The sequence below is a fragment of the Canis aureus genome, chromosome 25 (assembly GCF_053574225.1).
Source record: "Canis aureus isolate CA01 chromosome 25, VMU_Caureus_v.1.0, whole genome shotgun sequence".
NCBI lineage: Eukaryota > Metazoa > Chordata > Mammalia > Carnivora > Canidae > Canis > Canis aureus.
This window is the reverse complement of record NC_135635.1, coordinates 40529818-40547151: the sequence shown is the minus strand read 5'-3', so window position 1 is coordinate 40547151 and position 17334 is coordinate 40529818. Positions and strand designations below refer to the sequence as shown.

The window sequence follows — 17334 nt, the reverse complement described above, 5'->3', positions numbered from 1 at the left end:
ATTATCATCCTTACTTAAGAGTTGAGAAACATCAAGCAACTTGCCCATGGTCACACAGCTGTTTCCAAGCTCTTTAACATATTAGCTCATTGAATACTCCCTGCACCCCTATTAAGTATGTACTATTGTCATCATCCTCTCCATTTTTCAGACAAGAAAAAAGAAGCGTGGAAAAGCTCAATGACTTGTACAAGGTCACACAGTAGTAAGTTCTGGAACTGAGATTTGGCCCTGTACCTGGATTTGACCTGCACAGCTCAACTCCTAACCATCAGCCTCTCTCATTTACTTGATAAACTCTGATTCTGCCTTGACACTATCAGACTCCAGACTACAATTCCTACAGGAACACAGCTTCATCTTGCATGTGTGAAAAAGACCCTCACACATATTCTCTGAGTGATCAAGTACTTTGCCTCCAAAAGCTCTTTTGAGCTGCTGCTAGAATGCTTTTAAAAGGAACTATTCAACAAATTGGGGAGATTTCAGGGGAGTTTATTTGTCATCCAAATAGGCTGATGCTCTGGACATGATCATGCACAAGATAAACCATCCAATGAAGAGAAAAGCATATTCCTTGCACTCAGAGCTAGAAAACACCAAGATGAAACTGCACTGGGATTCAGAAGGACAATCAACTAATCGGTTGTAAGGGACTTTGGTCCCACGGGCCTGTGGCAGTCCAACTTCCCCTATACCTGGAATGTCTGACCAGTGTCCCTGGGATTGGATCCCTTAAGGAATCTAAAGGTCATTGGATGCAGCCTAAGACTGTATTACCATTTCAGTTCTGTCCATATTCTACTGAAGCTCCTGCTCTCTTCCATATAAACTACTCTTCCAGCCAGATCCCTCATCTCCTGTCCTGCCAGAACTGCCTTTGCATCTAAATGCAGGTCTCAAATTTTCTGTCCTTTCTTTCATTTTTAAATTCATATTGCTAGTTTCTTTTTTTTTAAGATTTTATTTATTTATTCATGAGAGACACAGAGAGGCAGAGACCCAGGCAGAGGGAGAAGCAGGCTCCATGCAGGGAGCCTGACATGGGACTCAATCCCTGCACTCCAGGATCGCACACTGAGCTGAAGGCAGACACTCAACTGCTGAGCCACCGAGGCATCCCTATATTGCTAGCTTCTACCCAACATTTTAAGTTTCAAAATTCTTTTGAATATTATTTCTGCCATTCATCTAATTAACAAATATTTCCAAGATTGTAGTAACTCATAAATTTGGAAAGTTGGAACATTTTTTTTGGCTTCAGGAGTAGAATTTAGTAATTCATCGCTTATATAAAATATAAAATACTTAGTGTTCATCACAAGTGCCCTCCTTAATACCTGTTACCTGTCAGCTCATCCCTCATCCATCTCCCTCCATCAACCCTCAGTTTTTCCCCTATCATGAAGAGTGTCTTATGGTTTGCCTCCCCTCCTCCTCTTTTTTCCCCTTCCCAAACATTCATCTGTTTTGTTTCCTAAATGAGTGAAATTGTATGGTATTTGTCTTTCTCTGGCTGATTTATTTTGCTTAACTTAATCTAGCTCCATCCACATCCTTGCAAGATTTCATTCTTTTTGATAGCTGAGTGATATATTCCATTGTGTGTGTGTTTGTATGTGTACCACATCTTCTTTATCCATTCATCAGCCAATGGACATTTGGGCTCTTTCTACAGTTTGGCTGTTGTAGATAATGCTGCTATAAGCACTGGGGTGCATATACCCCCTCGAATATGTATTTTTGTATCCTTTGGGTAAATACCTACTAGTGTAATTGCTGGGTCATGGAGTAGTTCTATCTTTATGCAAAGTTTGAACTCTTATATTCTTTCAAGTCATTGATGAAAAGTATAGAACATGGACATAGCTCTGTCCATGCCTCTTGGGACTTGAGTATAGGTTGACCTTAACCCACTGAGACTGCCTGATTCCCTGGTGACTAGTCCAGCTGCTGTGGCATTTTCAGTGAATCCTTCCTAGATCCTAGACACTATCACCTTCTAGTGTAAAAACTCAAAACCATCTATTTAGTCATCTTTCCTAAACGGACCAAACACTCCAATCGAAAGACATAAGGTGGGATGCCTGGGTGACTCAGGGTTTGAGCATCTGCTTTTGGCTCAGGTCATGATCCTAGGGTCTGGCATTGAGTCACACATCAGGCTCCCTGCAAGGAGCCTACTTCTCCCTCTGCCTGTCTCTGCCTCTGTGTGTGTGTGTGTCATAAATAAATAAATAAATAAATAAATAAATAAATAAATAAATAACATATAACATAACATAACATAACATAACATAACATAACATAAGGTGTCTCTCCACATCACTTGGCACAGGGAAATACAAATCAAAACCACAATGAGGTACCACTTCATACCTGTCAGAATGGCTAAAATTAACAAGACAGGAAGCAACAAATGTTGGCAAGGATGCAGAGAAAGGGGAACCCCCTTACATTGTTGGTGGGAATGGAAGCTGGTACAGCCACTTTGGAAAACAGTGTGAAGCTTCCTCAAAGAGTTAAAAATAGAGCTACTTTATGACCCAGCAATTGGACTACTAGGTATTTACCCCAAAGATACAAATGTGGTGATCTGAAGGGGCACCTGCACCCCAACATTTATAGCACCAATGTCCATAATAGCCAAACTGTGGAAGGAGCCAAGATGTCCATCAACAGATGAATGGATAAAGATGTTACACACACACACACACACACACACACACACACACACACGGGAATATTATTCGGTCATCAGAAAGGATGAATACTTACCATTTACACTGACATGGATGGAACTGGAGGATATTATGCTAGCGAAATAAGCCAATCAGAGAAAGACAATTATCATATGGTTTCACTCATAGGTGGAATATAAGAAACAGCACAGAGGATCATAAGGGAAGGGAGGGAACTGAATGGGAAGTTATCAGAGAGGGAGAAAAACCATGAGAGACTCTTAACTTTAGGAAACAAACTAAGAGTTGCTGGAGGGGGTGAGGATGGGGTAACTCGGTGATGGGCATTAAGGAGGGCACATGACGTGATGAGCACTGATGTTATATGTAACTGATGAATTATTGAACTCTACATCTCAAACTAATGATGTACTATACATTGGCTAATTGAATTTATATTTAAAAAAAAAACAAAAGAAGGGATCCTTGGGTGGCGCAGCGGTTTGGCGCCTGCCTTTGGCCCAGGGCGCGATCCTGGAGACCCGGGATCGAATCCCACATCGGGCTTCCGGTGCATGGAGCCTGCTTCTCCCTCTGCCTATGTCTCTGCCTCTCTCTTTCTCTCTCTGTGACTATCATAAATAAATAAAAAAAAAATTAAAAAAAAAAAAGAAGGAAAAAGGGTATCAGAATGGATAAAAAAACAAGAATCATCTACATGCTGCCTACAAGACACTCATTCCAAACTGTTCAATTTAATCTATAGTGTCCTGAAGTAATTTTTGTCTCCTGTTTTGAAAACAAAAGTATCTGCCTGTTTTCAGTGTCTGATCCATTTTTCATGATATCTCAGATATTATAACAATTGTCAAAGACTGTAAATGCTAATTCATTTCATATGTTAATGTGTAGTTTAGTGAAGCCAGAGATTGGAATTTAAAAATTTACTGCGTAATCTCTTATTCTCTCTTTGCTTTTTTCTTCCATGGAGGCTGCAAATAGATTTGGGATCTATTTGTTACTCCAGCAACAGGAACACAGAAACTTTCCCCAATATCTGTTTATCAAGGAGAACAGAAAACTCCAGTTACTCACTGAAGACCACAGATGAGGAATAGGAAAGATGTCTCATGAAGTCAGTTGGCAATGTCACCTGGACAAGCATGCCCCAAACACTTCCATCAGCTCAGAGCCTGAAACAAATTGGCAAACTGAAAAAGATTGTAAAATGTTATAACTGGGAGTGTATTTAGAAATTGTCTAGTGCAGCCCCTCATCCTGCAGATAAAAAGTGAATCTCTCAGGGGGGAAGTGGCTCTATGATTATTATGTGGTATATCCATGATATAGGCAAGTTTAAAACACTCCTAATCCAGTGTTCTTTCCATTATACTGGATCATTTTTCTAAACTCTAATTGGCATATCAGATGGAGGAAACATCTTTTAATGGTGCAACTGATTTTGACAAAACAGTAATAAGACTTTAAGTCATTTTATGAAAGGTGCTGTAAATAAGGAGCCTGAAATAGAAGCAAATGACTCTTGAAGACATTCCTTAGAATGGTCTTCATACCGTGCTTCCTGTCATTCCTTCCACTCAGCCATCATTTCCATTTTAGAGAGGCAGAAACTGAGACAGAAAAATTTGGTAATTTTTCTACATTTAGAGGTGCCAAGGGACCGTAAATCCAAATACAGTGACTCTACAATTTGTGTTTTTAGCCACTAGACAAAAGTCTCTCTCTTATTCACTTATGGCTTCCACGGGATCACCAACTCAGCTGCCCCCTATAATAGGGGTAACTGCTTCTTTCCAACGGAATGTACCTTCTTGACCTGAGCCAGCTGATCTGATAAACGAATAGGTGCTAATGAGCACAAGTGAGCTGTCCTTCTCAATTGACACTTTTTTGACAGAGGCTTTCTAGAAACCATGACTTTCATGAGTTTAGTTCAACCAAAATTCTTCAAGTGCAGGCTCCATGAGGGATCTATTACAGATGGTCTCAGGAGAGTTAACCTTGCCCTTCCTCTCACATGTTAAAGTAGTCTGCCTGGTGTTTGATAAATAACACCCTGTGTCTGAGACACACAATATCTTGAGATCATTTCCTTCTCTCTTGATTCCTCTCTTGAAGCAGTTGAATGGTGAGGCAATGCAGACCCCATAACTTTGTGGGTTCTCTATTCTAGGTGCAGTACCAAGGGGCTCCCATCTATTATCCTATTTGATTGTCACAACAACTCATTTTACAGATGAAGAGACATTGGCTCAGAGTAGCCACCTTATGTTAATTATCTTGCCCCAATTCTCCAGCTAGTGCCTAAAATGTTGGAAGCAAACTAGGGGTGGTAGAAGGGGAGGAGGGCGGGGGGTGGGAGTGAATGGGTGACGGGCACTGGGGATTATTCGGTATGTTAGTAAATTGAACACCAATAAAAAATAAATTAAAAAAAATAATTATAAAAAAAATGTTGGGATTCAAAACAAGTTTGGTTCTATAGCCCTTGCTTTCCTGTCCATCTTCTTTTTCTTTTTTTCCTTCCTTTCTTTTCTTTTCTTTGAAAAGTTATCCTAGGCTCTCTCACATATATTAACCCATTTTAGGATGGAGGTCATCCAAGGGGGACTGGTAAAGGGATTTCACAGAAGTAGGATGGAGGAATATGCTAAATTTACCAAGCTTTATTGTAATTTAAGTGAAATAAAGACCACACTTGGAGACTTGAGACATGCTACATCATTTGAAACATCCCCTGTTGCTTGGTACCTTCCCCTATTACTTGGTACCCTGTTGCTTAGAGATCAGACAAGGTACTATCTAAAGTGTGACATGGCTCTACAGACGGTAGAATGGTGAAGGCTAGGAAATACCTAGAGTCAGGACAGACTTTTTTTAGACATAAAAAGCCTAATTAGACATAAAAAGATACCCCAAAAATGCAATATATAGAACATAAGTTGTTACAAGCTCAATATTTCCCAAACTTCTGTCTTTTGCCAACCACATGTTTTTCCCATGTAGACATACCAATAAAACTATTATAAACTTAATATTTTTCTTTAAATTGCTTAATTAGTTTTGCTTAATTAGATTTTTTTGCCTAATTAGATTTTTTTGCTTAATTAGATTTTTTTAAAGAAAATATTGAGGTATAATATTAGTGTAGAGAAGTTCCCTAATAATAATATATAACTTGGTAAATTTTTGAAAAGTAAACACTCATATGTAACTATCATCCTAATTGAGAAATGATCACCAATATTCTAGAATCCCTCACCCTGCCTCTTTCTTAAGCACTACATTTTCTTCTCACACGTAATCACTATCCTAACTTCAAAAACCACAACTTAGTTTGGCTTCTTTTAGCAACTTATTAAAAATGAAATTATGATATTATGTACAGCTTTTTTGTCTGCCTTTTTGTTCAATATTTTTGAAGTCAGATTTTTCTATGTTTATCACATGTGGCAATAATTCATGATTTTCATTTTCTGTAGAGTGTTCCATTGTATGAATACACTACAATTTATTTGTTCACTCTACAGTTGAGGGGCATTTCCATCATCTCAAAAATACTGCAACTACAAACATTTTGCACATGTTTTTTGGTGCAGAAGCACAATATATTTCTTTTTTTTAAATTTCTATTGAATATATATTTTGTAGTGAAATTGCTGGGTCAAAGATAAGTGTATGTTCACCTCTAATAAATAGAGATAAAACAGTTTCCTAAAGCAATTGTACCAATTTATATTCACACTAGCAGGATATAACATTTCTGGTTGCTCTACATCTTTACCAATATTTGCTATTGTCAGGGTTTTTTTTTTTTTTTAATGATGTTTAGTCACTCTGGTGTAGATGCAGTGGTATTGCATTATGTCTTTAATTTATATTCCAATTTTGACTAATGAGGTTGTACATTTTTGCATTTAGATATTCTATTTAATGAAGTGTTTTCAAGTTCAAGCCTTCATCCATTTTTCTACTGCATTGTCTTACTTATTCTAATTTATTTGTAGTAGTTATTTACATGCTCTGGACACAAGCCCTTTGTTCCTAATATGTATTGTACATATCTTCTCTAACTCTGACTTGCCCTTTTACTTTTTAATGGTACCTTTAAAGAAACATTCTTAAGTTTAACATAGTCCAATTTATGAATCTTTTCCTTTATGGTTAGTGCTTTCTTTATGTCTTAAGAAATCTTTCCTTACCTTAGGATTATGAAAAAGTTTTCATAATATGTTCTATAAACCTTATTATTTTACCTTTTACATTTAGGTTTGCAATACAACTGTAGTAATTTTTGTATCTAGTATGAAATACAGGCAATAATCATATTTTTCCAAGTGACCATCTCATTGATCCAACATAATTTATTTTAATTATCCCCATATCTTTCAGTGCCATAAGTGACCATATGAGTCTACTTCTGCATTCCTTATACTGGCCATTAACTTAGTATGTTCTTAGCAAATACCCATTGTCTTAATTGATGGAGCTTCATAATGACTCGGGATATTAGGTAGTATAAGTCACTAACTTTGATGTTTTTCAAGAATGACTTGGCTCAAATTGGTGGTTTTCAGAAAATTTAAAATATAAATTTGAGAATCAGCTCATCAATTTACACACACACACACACACACACACACTTTCCTTTTATTTGGGATTATATCAAATGAACAAACTACTTTGAGAAGAATTAACATCTTTATAATATTGAGTCTTCCAATCTATGAACATGGTATATAGTGTCATGCAAATCTTTAATTCCTCTCAATAATTTTTGTACTTTTCTATGTAAAGATGTTATACAACTTTTATTAGACTTATTTTTAGTACATGTTTTTATTCTATTGAAATGGTACTTTTTTAGAATTGAAATTATACTTTTTTTTAGATTTCAACTTATAATCATTTGCTACTAAAAAATAAAAAGTTTTTTTTTTTTTTTTTTGCAAATTACATATATTTAAGTTCAATTCTGTATTACTTTACTAGTCGTTCTGTCTTACCTACACTATGCTCTTTCTCTCTTTTCTGGCCTTTGGAACTAATATTTTCCCCAACCTCCACATTAACATCTTTAATAAACCTTCTTTTATTGTTCATTTTGTGATTGTCATAGAGACAACACGTAATTTTGAATTATTAAAATTTAATATACATTAGTACTATCACTTCCCAAAGAATGCAAGGGTCTTAGAAAATTTTGCTCATTCATAACTTACTGCTCTTTGTACTTTGTTTGTTGTGAATCAAATTCTGTAAGATACTTTATGGTTTCATACAGTTAGTATCCATTCACACTTGCCACATATTTAAACATTCTGTTGCTTTCTGTTATTTTCTTTCCTATATTTTTCATTTATATGAAATCATTTTCCTTATGTAGAAATAACTCCCTTTAATATTTCTTTCGGTACAGATCTTTCAATAACAAATGATCTCAGTTTAATTATCTGAAAATAACTTTACTTCACTTATTTTGAAGGATATGTTATTGGATGATTATTTTCTTTTTTTTTTCTTTAAAGATTTTATTTATTTGAGATAGAGGGTGCACTGAGGGGGGCACTTGATGGGATGAGCACTGGGTGTTATTCTTTATGTTGGCAAATTGAACACCAATAAAAAATAAATTTATTTTCTTCTATACTTTGAAATTTTCTTGTCTTCTTACTCCCATGGTTTCTGTTGAAAAGTCCTTGATAAGTCTTACTGCAGTTGAGGATAATGCATCTTTTTTTCTGGTACACACTTTCACATTTTTCTTTTTGTCTTTGTTTTCAGAAGATTTATTGTGATGTGCACTGTGGTTTTCTTTCTGTTTATCCTATACCAGGTATGGCAAATTTCTTGAATATGTGGTGGAGTGTCTTTAATCAACTTTTGAAAATTTTTGACCATTATATTTTCTGATATTGCTCCTGCACCAGTCTCTTTTCCTCTCCTTAGTTGGGCACCAGTTATATGTGTATTTGATCTCTCCTCTGTGTATCACATGTTCTTAAATCCTTTTAGATATTTCTTAATATTTTTTCATTCCACGCTTGTAACATATCTCTTTTGGTTTACTCATCTCCTCTTCAGTTGTATTTAAACTGCATTCTTAACTTCCTGCTGTAATCTTTCAGTTCTAGCATAACATTTATAATGTTTTATATAAATTCATTATATCTCCCATCTTGCTATTAATTTTTAATGTAATAATCACAACTGTTTTTAAAATGTATGTCTATTAACTTCAATATATTGATAACTTTGGGGTTTCTTCCTATTGTCTGATTTTTCTCTCTTGTTTCTTAAACATTTGAACACGTTTCCTGGTGTGTGTAAGGACAGTTATGCAAATAATTGAAGCACGGTGTACTCCAGTAAGGATTTTCTTTTGTTTCTGTTAGGCACTTAGGCTAAGGAAAGATTATCTTAATCCTATTTTGAGCTGATTGGAACTTGGGTTTCCGTCATTGCAAAAGTGGTTCTATTTTTGGTTCCTCTTTATCCTAAGAAGTAGACTTTTAATTATCAAAACTGAAAGCACTTCTCAGTGATTCTTGAACTCCAACTGCTATCTCTAAAGTTTAGAGAGATTACAGAAAGTTCATCTTGGTTTTTCATTTTCTAAGCTGCTACTTACAAATCAACATCTGTTTCAAGAGAAAAATGCAGCTAAAGATCAGTGTCACTTCTCTGTGCTTCCCTGTTCTCTGACAACTTGTCCCCTTGTATTCATGGTGCTGTGGTATCTTTCCAATTACTCCAAGCACATTTTTTCCTATCTCTTCCTCCAATATTTTAGTATGGGAATTTTCAGACATATAGAAAACATTAAAGTATTTTACGGTAAACAGCCACATACCCATAGACCAGATTCTATAATTTATATTTTCTTCATGATTGGCTTATTTTATCTCTCCATCCATCTATCCTTCTGCCCATCCATCAATTCAGCTTTTTATTTGATGTATTAAAAAATATATGAATGCCTTGAGGACAACTCCCTTTAAATATGTCAGGGTGCATTTCATTAACTAGGGTTCAATATTGCCTTACAGACAATTTTCTTTAGACACAAAATTTACATTAATTGAATTTTGTAAATTTTAAGTAAGCATAGATTGTGTATTGACAAATGTATACACTGTATAATCCAAACCTCTATCATTCATGGCTCTTCCCAGTTATTTCCCACTCACCACCCCAGAGACAACAGTTGTTATAATTTTTTTTGCACATTAGATTTTTTTGCCCATTGTAAAACTTCATAGATATGGAAACACATACAATATATGATTTTGTGTAAGGCTTATTACAATATAATATTTTTGAGATTCATCCATATTGTTGTGTGTATCCATAATTTGTTCTTATTTTATTGCTGAAGAGTATTCTATTATATGAATATACAACAACTTGCTTATTTCTTCTATTAAAGGATACCTAAAATATTTGTATCCTTTGCCTTGATCCTGATCTTAGGGGAAAAACGTGTTCAAATGTTCACCATTAAGTATCATGTCAGTTGTCAGTACTTTTTAGATTCTTTTTGTCAGATTAAGAAAGTTCCCTTTTGTTGATAGTTTGCTCAGTGTGTTTACATGTGTGTATTTATCACAAATAAGTACTAAATTTAATATTGTCAAATGCTTTTCCTAAGTCTATTGAAAATACACTATGATTTTTCTTCTTCATTGTATCAATGGAGTGAATTATATTGATTGGTTTTCTAGAATAAATTGCATTACTAGGATAAATCCTACTTGATGATAATATATATTGCTGGATTCTAGGTGTTCATATTTTGTTAAGAATTTTTGCATTTATGTTCATAAGAAATATTGGCCTATCATTTTATTTTTTCTTTCACTTTTTTCCTTTCTCTTCTTTTCCTTCCTTCTTTCTTTCTTACTAATTTCCTTGTCAAATTTTGGTATTAGCATTACACTGGCTACATATAACAACTTATGAAGTTGATACTATTCTTTTGTAAATTGTACATTTTGACAGAATTTATCAAACCATCTTTTTCTATTGTTTTATTGGTGAGAAGGTTTATGATAACAAAATTCAATTTTTCCAATACATAAAAGCTATTCAGATATTCTATCTGACCATCAGTTAAGCTCAAATACTTAACCCATCTCATCTAAGTTGTCAAATTTATTTCATGACAGTTTTCATGATAGTTTCTTTTTAACATTGGTAGGATTTGAGTGACGGTCCCTCTTCATTTTGGACACTGGTAATTTTCTTCTCTTCCATTTCCAATCTAGCTAGGAGGTAATCAATTTTGTTAATCTTTTCAAATTTTGGCTCTATTAGTTTCTATTTCGTTGCTTTTTTTCTTAAGAGTTCTTTCTTCTTATTTGCTTTTAGTTTACTTTGCTCTTTCTAGATTTCTAAGGTGAAATATTTGGTCATTAATTTTTAGACCTTTCTTCTTTTTAACATAAACATTTAAAGCTGTAACTTTCCCTCTAAGGGCTGTTTTATCCATACCACACAGATTTTTGAGAAGGTGGCTGTATTTTCATTACTGTAGAGATCAGAATATATTCTAATTTCCCATGTGATTTCTTCTTTGACCTACAGAATAGTTAAAAATATGTTGCTTAATTTCTAAATACTTAGAACTTTCTACATATCTAATTTTGATTGATTTTTAGTTTTATTCTATTGTAGTTGGAGAATATGCTCTACATTATTTTTATTCCTTAAATCTAATAAGGCTTGTTTTATTATGCAGCATGGGGACTATCTTTGTAAACATACCATGTGTACTTGATAAGAATGTGTATCTGCATTTATTGGATGTAGTGTTCTACAAATAGTAATTAAGTCAAGGTGATTAATTATATCATATTTGCCTTTACTGGTATTTAGATTATTATAAATTCTACTAATTGCATAGACAGGGGTATTAAAATCTCAAGCTATTACTGAGAATTGTCTGTTTCTTCCTTTAAGCTTTTGCTACTTCATGTGATACCACCTGAAGACTGCCCTCAAGTTAAAAATTTTAAAAGACTGAAAACTCACCCTATCTTGTTCTCTTCTTGAAAAGTCAACTCTCCTGGAGAGTCTGCCTACTTTTCCATTCTCTTGTCCCTAGTTTATATTTAGAAGGATTTACACAACTATATCATAAGTAGAACCTTCAGATGGCTTCTAAAAATATTTTTTCAGCTTTTTAAAGTACTTTTGGTGGAAAGATTGGTATATTATAATTTAGTTTGCAATAATCAGAAGTGAATGTCCCAAACAAACATGTTTTTAAAGGAAGTTTTGAATTGATACATTAAAACAAACTAAATATAACTATATAATTTAAAATGTTTATTAATGTACCACCAAAAAATCTTAGTATATCCAATATAATCTTAATATATACATCATGCTTTGGGAAAGTACATACTTGCTAAAGTGACCAGATCACTGAGGTGTGATAGTTCAATTACCTATCCAAATCTGAAACCCCTCCAACAACATTGTTTGAAGATGGTCCTATGCCTGAGCTTGTCCAGTGATAGGAAAACAATGCATTAGCTATGAAGTGATTGGTTCTAGTTTTTAAAATTCTCTATGTCAGAACCAACACCCTTGTCTTGACTTGACATTTGCACCCCTATAAATTCCACTCACCACTCCAAGTTCTACCCCTTGAAGTCTTGCAGAACAGTCACATTTTCATTTACAGAATATAACCTTATAGACATCTGACTCTTCAAGTCCTATTTATTAGATGCTCCTAGGCTCCTGAGATCCATAATGCCAAGGACAGATATTGGTGTCAGTTCTTTAACAAGGAAGGAATGAGGACGTAAACAAGAGAGTAAATGATATGACCCTAGGTTTTACTGTTAGCTCTATTGCAAGAAAAAAAAATGAATCTACCAAAGAAACATTCCTCTCGCAAAATAGATCCTTTGCCATTTTCAATACAAAGGAAAGAAGATAAAAAAGCAAGAACAATCTGAGGGAAAAGATTCATGTCAGTGCAAGTCTCAAAATGTTATCTAGAACAGTATGGAAAAATAAAGTTCATCTAATTAATCCTCTCTCTTCAGAAAGGACCAGCCAATAGAAGAGCATCCACCTCACTTTTAAGGTGGTCCTTTGACCTCTCCTGTAATTAAAACTCTTTTCCAATTCTTACTGAAACCTTGCCTTCTGCGTGTGATGTTAATTCTCCCTTGTTTCGCCAGTGGTGCATGATGGGAACAAAACAAAGGAAATGAAATATTAAACTAAATTGAAACAAGTAATGAAATAAAGGAAAGAAGAAAAGGTAGGGAAGGAATCACAGGGACCTGGAAAACATTTCCAGGAGGAAAACATGAGGTGTGTCTATTTCCTGGGAGTTGCATGGAGAGAGTAAAGGAAGCACCACTGGGGGAATCAGGAGTTTGAGTTACAGTGCTCTCACTGAAGAGCCTCTTAATAACTTTCTCTATAAAATGAGAGCTAGGACTAGGGGAATCTCAGGCGCCTTCCCATCCAAAAGAACGTAAGTCATTCATTCATCGATTCTACTTTGTAGCCAGTTTCTGTTTTCCAATTTGAGATATGGAGTGTGGACCAGTGATTCATGCTATGAATCTCCTGCCAATTATGAGCCCATCTTCATCTTAACCATGGACTCTCTGCTAACCCTGAAAAAAAAAAGACATAGTTTTTGGTGTATTAATTTCTATGTATAGAAGGCTATTTCCAACTATGTTGCATAAAAACCTTTGGCAACGCATCTTTTAAGCAGAGGGAGAAGAACCAGTGGAACTCTCTTATCCTCACGTCAACATGGTGAAGCAGTGAATAGAAATCTGAGGCCCCATGCTTACTATCTTGCCAGCAGCTCCAGATTCAAAGTTCATTCAAAGGCAAGTTTTGAACACTGGTTTCTCTACTCAGATTGAGCTCTAAGTGTCACTTAAGTCTATGTCTATCCTGGAAGGAGAGACATTTGCATGACTGTATGGGATTCAAATAAACATTTGTAGCAAAACATCAATTGGCCATAATGTTCTACTCTAGGGTTCTTTTTTTTTTTTTTTTTTTAAGATCTTATTTATTTATTCATGAGAAATCCAGAGAGAAAGTGAGGCAGAGACACAGGCAGAGGGAGAAGCAGGCTCCATGCAGAGATCCCAATGTGGGACTCTATCCCAGGACTCCAGGATCACGCCCTGGACTGAAGGCAGGCGCTAAACTGCTGAGCCACCCAGGTGTCCCTACTCCAGGGTTCTATAGTTAATGAGTGGGCTTTTATTACTCATGAGACACTTGAGACTCAACTTTTTTCCTGAGTATCTTGATGTTATAAACACTAGCAGTTTTGATTAGTGTTTTAATCATTGAAGCCAAAGCCAAGGGCTTACTCCCTGGGAAGAATTTCTTGGTAATCTGGCACTGTGTAGCTTTGTCCTGCTGCTTGTGGAAGTTCTTTGGCTAAGACAGTCCTGTAGTTACACAGGTACCTTTGTCAGGACAAAGGAACTTGCTGAAGAGACGGGTAAGTGCTGAAACCAGTCCTTGTTCTATGTACCAAGTCACTGTTCCAGTGTGAGTTACAGTCACCAAGAAAGGCACGCAAAGGGCCACAGATGGATGTGTTCTTACTCGACTTCATCATCCATTTCCTTGTTTCCCTGCCCACTCTGGGACAACCTTGAGGGCAGAAGAATAGACTCTATGGACACTGCAGCTTTACTACTGCTGCTCATAGCCTTGGACTACAGACAGGAAAGCTGGCTCACATCAGAGCTCCTCTGAGTGTTCTTAGGCAAGTTGTTCCTCCCTCCTAGACCTCAGTTTCCTCATCTGTTAAAACACCACCTCTCAAGGGCGGATGGTGGAGTGGTAACAGGCAGTTGAGGTTCAAACCTCTGTTTTGACCCTTATTTACTACTTATGTATACCTGGACAAGTTATATAAACTCTTTGTGGCTCAATATTTTAAATCTCTAAAGTAAAGATAATAATAGTATCTACTGGGGCACCTGGGTAGCTCAGCCAGTTGAACGTCTAACTCTTGATTTCAGCTCTGATCATGATCGGAGGGTCATGGGATCTAGCCCTTTGTGGGCTCCTCACTCAGCAGGAGGTCTGCTTAAGATTCTCTCCCCATCTCCCTCTGCTCTCCTCCCCCTTCACAGGCATGCTTTCTCTCTCTCTCTCTCTCAAATAAATAAAATCTTTTAAAAAATAATAGTGCCTACCTGTACATCATTTAATCCTTGGAAAAAACCTACAAAGTAGGTACTCTTATTATCTCTACTTTACAGATTTAAGAAATTGAGATCTAGGAGGAGACAAGTAGCTTGCCTAAGATCACACAGGAGCTCAGCCATGAACAGTCTCTAGGTCAGTGCTAAGACCAGTATACACACTTACACAGAGGTGTGTATGCATATACACATACACACAGCACTTGAAACAGGGCCTGGTATATTATGTTAAACTTATTAACAGTACCTAGCACCCAGTAAACACTCAATAACTGCTACATGTTGTGATCATGATGATGATGGTGATCTGAAAAGAAGTTCTCACCTGCTAACATTCTTTCCTGTGCCGGGCATTTATGTTTCTATCAGATCCCAGCTTGGGTACTCTTTGCTGCTTTAGCCTTTGCATTCTGAATGGGGGCCTGTGGACAGCCTGCTCTGAGGGTGAGAACAGGAGCAGAACTGTCAGTGAACTGCCTGGTAAATAGAGAAAACCATCAGATGGGTTGGCTACATGGGTATATCTATCTGACTATTCCTGTGTGTTGGGGAAAATGGGGCACATAAACTTATCTTAACTTGAATACAGCTTTCCTTGGCCTCCAAGAACTATTAATACCTCCTTTTTTTTTTTTTTTTTTTGCTGTTTTGTGAGAACCCTAGGGATAAGGTCTTTAAAGTAAAAAACCCTGTGATTAATTCCCCTTCCTTAGTTTTCCTAGGCCACTGGAATGGAGAGAATGTTTTCAAGGATACATGGATAATAGAATGAATCTTCCTTGTCCCCCACTGTATCCCATACCTATCTTGTCAGTGTGAGTGAGGACTGGTCTTGGGGTCAGGAAGATGAGTGAAGTGACATTTGCCAGCCTGAATTCTGGGGAGAGATGTGTAAGAAGAGAGTATTCACAGGATATGTTATTATATGTCATTGTCATACACATGGCTAGGCTGGGCAGGGCTCCTATTAAGGGATAAGGAGACCTGGGTCCTCATCCTACTTAGCCTAAAATCCTTGGGAAAGCTGCACATGTTTGCTTCCTAGACTTTCCTCACTCCTTAGTACGAACTAAGAGTAGTAAATGGAGGGTGTGGCCAGATATTTTTCTAATCCTCAATCCCACCACAGGTGCCCAATTAGGGCAAATCCCAAAATGCCCAATGGAAGGTATTGTGTGAGGAACACAGTGCTAGCTTTCCCATCAACTTTCCAGCCATGAACCAGCATCTTCTGTCCTTTTTCCACCAGGGCATCAAACATGCAAAACACAGGCTGCACTCAACAATGACTGTCCCAGTAGAAAAGAGCAGGAACACTTCCGGTATGGGAATCACAAGGGAAACTCACCATACTTTGCACAGAGAAATCACCTGGCTGTGGCTTGTTAGAATTTCCACCTACAGACATCAATCAATCTGGGGCTACCGGAGATGGGAAGCAGATAATACAAAATTCCCAATTATATTCAAATTAGTGTGTGGGTTTTTTTGTTTTCTTACTTATATTTCCAATTATACAAGAAAATGAGGTTAAATCCCTTTAACACATGGTAAAACCAAGACACTGAAAAGTTCAGCCATTTCCTCTAGCTCACAGAGCAGTGACAAAGCTAGTTCACATTCTCATTCTTCCAGTCTCCAGCTCATAGATCTTCTCTGGGTTTCGCTGTCTTTAAGAATTGCTCAAAATTCTTATAGCATAAATTAAAGCCTACGCTCCACTTACAATCTCCCATTTCTTCCTAAGCGTTCAAGTGTTCTTTAGCACCCAGACCCTTCCCCAGAAGGAAGCCACAGTGAAAAGACCACCAGGTGGGAGTAGGGGTTTTTGGAAATGGGACCTTGGACCCTGTCCATTCAACCCTGGGGTGCCACCTTCTCCTGAGGCTAACAGACCTGCTCCAGTGTTCCCAGAGTCTGTAAGATGGAAAGCATTTGCATATTTCGAAACATCTAGATCAATCCTATTTTCAACTCCTATTTTTCATATTCATCTCAACATTTGGTTATGTCTAAATACAACCATGGAGGCCTCAAGAAACAGCTGGCTGGTGAGTGGACACAGCTTGGCAGATGAATGTAAGGGATGGATTACTCTCACCATTTGTTAATCCGAACCTCAAATAGGAAATGCTGGCATCCCTAATGAGAGGGCTCGCCTATTGAGTATTTTACTGTCTGAAGATGGAATTAATGGCAGTGCCATATCTATGTCAAGCCCAGGCAATAAAACTTTATGAGTTCTTCCCCATGAAATATTTTGTTTATGTCACATGCGTCTAATCTAGGGTGTTTTTTTTTCCTTTTTCTTCACTTCCCTACCCCCATCTTTTCCCTGCCCTCTTTGTCTCCTGAGGCCTATTCCCTTTGGAAGTGCATTAGTTACCTAGGAAACCTTAATGTCATTTTTTTTT

The 17334-nt window shown here is 36.6% G+C and overlaps 1 long non-coding RNA gene across 1 annotated transcript in view; it reads right to left on the bottom strand.

The window, feature by feature from the left end:
- LOC144297683 (uncharacterized) overlaps window positions 1-3868 on the bottom strand; it is a 38636-nt gene extending 34768 nt beyond the window's left edge. Inside the window, exon 1 of the long non-coding RNA XR_013364616.1 lies at window positions 3777-3868. This is a non-coding gene — a long non-coding RNA (uncharacterized LOC144297683). The remainder of the gene's footprint in view (window positions 1-3776) is intronic.
- Between the last annotated feature and the right edge of the window lie 13466 nt (window positions 3869-17334).